This window comes from Scyliorhinus canicula, chromosome 3 (genome assembly GCF_902713615.1).
Source record: "Scyliorhinus canicula chromosome 3, sScyCan1.1, whole genome shotgun sequence".
Taxonomy (NCBI): Eukaryota; Metazoa; Chordata; class Chondrichthyes; order Carcharhiniformes; family Scyliorhinidae; genus Scyliorhinus; species Scyliorhinus canicula.
In genome coordinates this window covers 245,316,968-245,323,756 of record NC_052148.1, presented here as the reverse complement: position 1 = coordinate 245,323,756, position 6,789 = coordinate 245,316,968, and the positions used below count along the sequence as shown (strand labels likewise).

The 6,789-nt window shown below is 44.0% G+C and overlaps 1 non-coding gene across 1 annotated transcript; it reads right to left on the bottom strand.

Annotated features, from left to right (window-relative positions):
- Window positions 1–276: 276 nt before the first annotated feature.
- On the bottom strand, window positions 277–349 carry trnav-cac. Its single transcript has one exon. It is a non-coding gene; the product is annotated as a tRNA-Val (tRNA).
- Window positions 350–6,789: the final 6,440 nt, after the last annotated feature.

Sequence of the window (6,789 nt, the reverse complement as noted above, 5' to 3'; positions counted from 1 at the left end):
AACAACTCCACCCTATCCCCACAACCCAGCAACCCCACCCAACACTAAGGGCAATTTTCGACACTTAAGGGCAATTTATCATGGCCAATCCACCTAAACTGCACATCTTTGGACTGTGGGAGGAAACCGGAGCACCCGGAGGAAACCCACGCACACACGGGGAGGATGTGCAGACTCTGCACAGACAGTGACCCAAGCCGGAATCGAACCTGGGACCCTGGAGCTGTGAAGCGATTGTGCTATCCACAATGCTACCGTGCTGCCCAAATGTTTTGATGTTTCTGCCCTGTTTTGAACCGGGGACCTTTCGTGTGTGAAGCGAATGTGATAACCACTACACTACAGAAACCCCTGTTAGATTAACACTAATGATTTAAAATTGATATGGCCATTTCATATGTGGGACCAGTTAAGCCATTGATGTGTAAAAATACAGTAAAAATAAAGATCAGTAACTGGTGGGTATAATCACTGATTGCACCTGGAGGAGATTCCACCTATGTCTGCTGAGAGGATTTAAAAACTCCCTTTTTCAATTCCATCTAATAGTACCCTTGATACGTGCAGGATGTTGATTACTTATAAATCACATTAAAATATATAAGCTCCCAATATCTGTGGACGGCTAGCCTGGCAGTTGCATTTCCCTCAAGAGCTTACCCTGCCAAAATTTGTGGGGTCAATGGAAGTGAACCTAATTTGGGATTTATATATTCAGTGACTTCGCCTCCACCGTGGTAGAGAATTCCACAGGTTCACCACCCTCTGATTGAAGACGTTTCTCCTCATCTCAGTCCTAAATGGACTGCCCTGTATCCTGAGAATGTGACCCTTTGTTCTACACCCTCTCTCAGCCGGAGAAAATATCATCCCTGCATCAAGTCTGTCCGGTGCTGCCAGAATTTTATATGTTTCAATGAGATTTCTATTCATTATTCTAAACGCCAGTGAATACAGGACTGGTTGACCCAAGCACTCCTTCTCCAACAATCCTGTCATCCCAGGAAACAGTGATGAACCTTGATACTCCATAGCAAGTATATATTTCTGAGGCACAGAATACAAATGACTCCACGTGTGGTCTCACACAAGTCCTCTTGCAATGAAGGCCAACATAGCATTTGCCTTCCTAATCCTTGCTGCAGCTTGTTTACAGTAACCAATGCACAAGGACTCTTGGACCCTTTTGTACATTAACATTTCCCAATCTATTACCATTTAAATAATACTCTACCATCTGTTTTTCCTATCAAAGTGGATAACTTCACATTTATCCTCATTATACTGCTTTGCCATGTATTTGCCCACTCACTTAACTTGTCTAAATCACCTTGAGCCTCTGGACATCTTCCTCACCAGTCACATTCCCATCACATTTTGTGTCATCAGCAAATTTGAAAATATTACATTTGGTTCCCTCATCCAAATCATTGGTGTATATCATTCCTACTATCTGTTTTATGCCTGCTAACCAATTCTCAATCCATGCCAATATATTACCCCCAATCCCATATGTTTTAACTTTGCACTCTAACCTCTTATGTGGGGCATGATCAAAATCTTTCTGAAAATCCAAATACTTCATATTCGCTGGTTCTCCTATATCTATTTTGCTAGTTGTGTCCTCAAACCTCCAGCAGGTTTATCAAACATTATTTCCCTTTTATAAATCCTTGTTCACTTTGTCTAATCCCTTTGATATTTTCTAAGTGCCCTTCACATCCTTTCTAATGGACTCTAGCATTTTCCATACTACCGATGTGAAGCAAAGTCATCTGTAATTCCCTGTTTTCTCCCTCTCTTGTTTGAATGGTTACAATTACCACTGTCCAATCTGCTGGGACTGTTCCATAATCTTTAGAATTTTGGCAAATGAGAAAAAAATGCCCTTTTACATTCCCTTTAATACCCTGGAATAGAACATAGAACGATACAGCGCAGTACAGGCCCTTCAGCCCACGATGTTGCACCGACATGGGAAGTCAAAAACTAAAGGCCATCTAACCTACACTATGCCATTATCATCCATATGCTTATCCAATAAACTTTTAAATGCCCTCAATGTTGGCGAGTTCACTACTGTTGCAGGTAGGGCATTCCACGGCCTCACCACTCTTTGCGTAAAAAAACCTACCTCTGACGTCTGTCCTATATCTATTACCCCTCAATTTAAGGCTATGTCCCCTCGTGCTAGCCACCTCCATCCATGGGAGAAGGCTCTCACTGTCCACCCTATCTAACCCTCTGATCATTTTGTATGCCTCTATTAAGTCACCTCTTAACCTTCTTCTCTCTAACGAGAACAACCTCAAGTCCATCAGCCTTTCCTCATAAGATTTTCCCTCCATACCAGGCAACATCCTGGTAAATCTCCTCTGCACCCGTTCCAAAGCTTCCACGTCCTTCCTATAATGAGGCGACCAGAACTGTACGCAATACTCCAAATGCGGTCGTACCAGAGTTTTGTACAGCTGCAACATGACCTCATGGCTCCGGAACTCAATCCCTCTACCAATAAAGGCCAACACACCATAGGCCTTCTTCACAACCCTATCAACCTGGGTGGCAACTTTCAGGGATCTATGTACATGGACACCGAGATCCCTCTGCTCATCCACACTGCCAAGAATTTTACCATTAGCCAAATATTCCGCATTCCTGTTTTTCTTTCCAAAGTGAATCACCTCACACTTCTCTACATTAAACTCCATTTGCCACCTCTCAGCCCAGCTCTGCAGCTTATCTATGTCCCTCTGTAACCTGCAACATCCTTCCACACTGTCTACAACTCCACCGACTTTAGTGTCATCTGCAAATTTACTCACCCAACCTTCTGTGCCCTCCTCTAGGTCATTTATAAAAATGACAAACAGAAACGGCCCCAGAACAGATCCTTGTGGTACGCCACTCATAACTGAACTCCATTCTGAACATTTTCCATCAACCACCACCCTCTGTCTTCTTTCAACTAGCCAATTTCTGATCCACATCTCTAAATCACCCTCAATCCCCAGCCTCCGTATTTTCTGCAATAGACGACCGTGGGGAACCTTATCAAATGCTTTACTGAAATCCATATACACCACATCAACTGCTCTACCCTCGTCTACCTGTTCAGTCACCTTCTCAAAGAACTCGATAAGGTTTGTGAGGCATGACCTACCCTTCACAAAACCATGCTGACTATCCCTAATCATATTATTCCTATCTAGATGATTATAAATCGTATCTCTTATAATCCTCTCAAGACTTTACCCACAACAGACGTGAGGCTCACCGGCCTATAGTTACCGGGGTTATCTCTACTCCCTTCTTGAACAAAGGGACCACATTTGCTATCCTCCAGTCCTCTGGCACTATTCCTGTAGCCAATGATGACATAAAAATCAAAGCCAAAGGCTCAGCAATCTCTTCCCTGGCTTCCCAGAGAATCCTAGGATAAATCCCATCAGGCCCCGGGGACTTATCTATTTTCACCTTGTCCAGAATTGCCAACACTTCTTCCCTACGCACCTCAATGCCATCTATTCTAATAGCCTGGGTCTCAGCATTCTCCTCTACAACATTATCTTTTTCCTGAGTGAATACTGACGAAAAGTATTCATTTAGTATCTCGCTTATCTCCTCAGCCTCCACACACAACTTCCCACCACTGTCCTTGACTGGCCCTACTTTTACCCTAGTCATTATTTTATTCCTGACATACCTATAGAAAGCTTTTGGGTTTTCCTTGATCCTACCTGCCAAAGACTTCTCATGTCCCCTCCTTGCTCGTCTTAGCTCTCTCTTCAGATCCTTCCTCGCTTCCTTGTAACTCTCAAGCGCCCCAACTGAAACTTCACGCCTCATCTTCACATAGGCCTCCTTCTTCCTCTTAACAAGAGATTCCACTTCTTTGGTAAACCACGGTTGCCTCGCTCTACCCCTTCCCCCCTGCCTGACTGGTACGTACTTATCAAGAACACGCAATAGCTGTTCCTTGAACAAGCTCCACATATCCAGTGTGCCCAACCCTTGCAGCCTACTTCTCCAACCTACACATCCTAAGTCATGTCTAATGGCATCATAATTGCCCTTCCCCCAGCTATAACTCTTGCCCTGCGGGGTATACTTATCCCTTTCCATCACTAACATAAAGGTCACTGAATTGTGGTCACTGTTTCCAAAGTGCTCACCTCCCTCCAGATCTAACACCTGGCCTGGTTCATTACCCAAAACCAAATCCAATGTGGCCTCGCCTCTTGTTGGCCTGTCAACATATTGTGTCAGGAAACCCTCCTGCACACATTGTACTAAGAACGACCCATCTAATGTACTCAAACTATATCTTTCCCAGTCAATATTTGGAAAGTTAAAGTCTCCCATAACAACTACCCTGTTACTTTCGCTCTTTTCCAGAATCATCTTCGCCATCCTTTCCTCTACATCCCTAGAACTATTAGGTGGCCTATAGAAAACTCCCAACAGGGTGACCTCTCCTTTCCTGTTTCTAACCTCAGCCCATACTACCTCGGAAGAAGAGTCTCCATCTAGTATCCTTTCCGCCACCGTAATACTGTCCTTGACTAGCAGCGCCACACCTCCCCCTCTTTTGCCCCCTTCTCTGAGCTTACTAAAACACCTAAACCCCGGGACCTGCAACAACCATTCCTGTCCCTGCTCTATCCATGTCTCTGAAATGGCCACAACATCGAAGTCCCAGGTACCAACCCATGCTGCCAGTTCCCCTACCTTATTTCGTATACTCCTGGCATTGAAGTAGACACACTTCAAACCACCTACTTGAACACTGGCACCCTCCTGCGAAGTCAAATCTGTGCTCCTGACCTCTATACTCTCAATCTCCCGTACCCCAAAACTATAATCCAGGTTCCCATGCCCCTGCTGAATTAGTTTAAACCCCCCCAAAGAGCACTAACAAATCTTCCCCCCAGGATATTGGTGCCCCTCAGGTTCAGATGTAGACCATCCTGTTTATAGAGGTCCCACCTTCCCCAGAAAGAGCCCCAGTTATCCAGAAATCTGAATCCCTCCCGCCTGCACCATCCCTGTAGCCACGTGTTTAATTGCTCTCTCTCCCTATTCCTCGTCTCACTATCACGTGGCACCGGCAACAACCCAGAGATAACAACACTGTTTGTTCTCGCTCTGAGCTTCCATCCTAGCTCCCTAAAGGCCTGCCTGACATCCTTGTCCCCTTTCCTACCTATGTCGTTAGTGCCAATGTAGATTAACAGTCCCAATAATTTCTCCAGTACTTTTTTTTAGTCATACTGATTCCTTCAATTCCTCCTTCTCACTCAATCATTAGTACCTACCATTTCTGGGAAGTAATTTGTGTTTTCATCTGTGATGACAAAACTAAAGTAGTTGTTTAATTGCTTTGCTATTTCCTTTTTGTGTCAGAAAGGAATGTATAACTGCGACAGTGCATACATCTATTCCTTCAATATCAGTCATTGCCTATCCATCGTCATGCATTTTAACATGGTAGCACAGTGGTTAGCATTGTTGCTTCATAGCGCCAGGGTCCCAGGTTCGATTCCCAACTTGGGTCACTGTCTGAGTGGAGTCTGCATGTTCTCCCCGTGTCTGCGTGGGCTTCCTCCGGGTGCTCCAGTTTCCTCCCAAAAGTCCCTAAAGAAGTGCTTGGTAGATGAATTGGACATTCTGAATTCTCCCTCAGTGTACCCGAATAGGCGCTGGCGTGTGGCGACTAGGGGCTTTTCACAGTAACTACATTGCAGTGTTAATGTAAGCCTACTTGTGACAATCATAAATATTATATTATTATTCTGAAGTTCCCCAACTAATCATAGCCAACTCACCCCTCATACCTTTGTAGGTTCCTTTGTTTAGATTTAGGAAACTATTTTTGGATTGGATCACTGCATTACCCATCCTAATGAAGAATTCTATCAAGTAATGGTGATGTAAAGTTGTTTCCAATGGTGTTTTGCAGCGCTTAGCACTGGGTCCCTTGCTGTTCATGATATTGTCATCTCTCTAGGACATGAAAGAGATCATAAACTGTGAAAATCCAACCATACCTAGTGGCTTATTTCAAAGTAGACATTATTGAACCAGAAGATGGCTGCTACTGGTCACATGATTCACAGGTTTGGTGCAGTTTTTGGCCAACAGGGCAAAATCTAAACCTCATCTGTGTAAAATCTCACACCTCGCATTGTGAGGACACATTACTGTCAATTTGTTTTCCCAGCCTGTCCCATAACAAATGGGAAACCAGCAAAGCATGTTATACCTGCATAGCTTCTGAAAGCCACTGACTATCTCCTAAGGTGCACAATGGATTTTGATCAGAAGCATAGAAACTGCTTGGTAGCCTGAAACTGACTAATTAATGGGTATCACATGACCTAAGCTTCTGGCCATTCAAAGGTTTAAATGTTACACAACCTGCTGTTTAAACGCTCACCTTCAGACATCTGAGCAGGACTTCAGGCTGACCAACAAGTCAAAGTCCTCAAAACCCTTTTCTCTGGAAGATTCCCGCCATCATCTTCAGGGCAAGCAAAGTCTCTGTGTATCAACCGCGTCCCATTACGTCACCATCAACTTTTTTTAAATTCTGCAAAACACTGCTTCAGCTTGCTGAACTGTAGCTCTTCCAAGAAGGAACTCTCACTGCACTCTAACTTTCTGGACTCTGGCAATCTGTGATCTGATATGTGTACTTTTGAAGCTTTTTCTTTTAAGTTATTCAGTTACAAAATCTCCTTTTACCTATCTTCCAATTGTGTAATTGTGTAATTGTGTGTGTGTGTG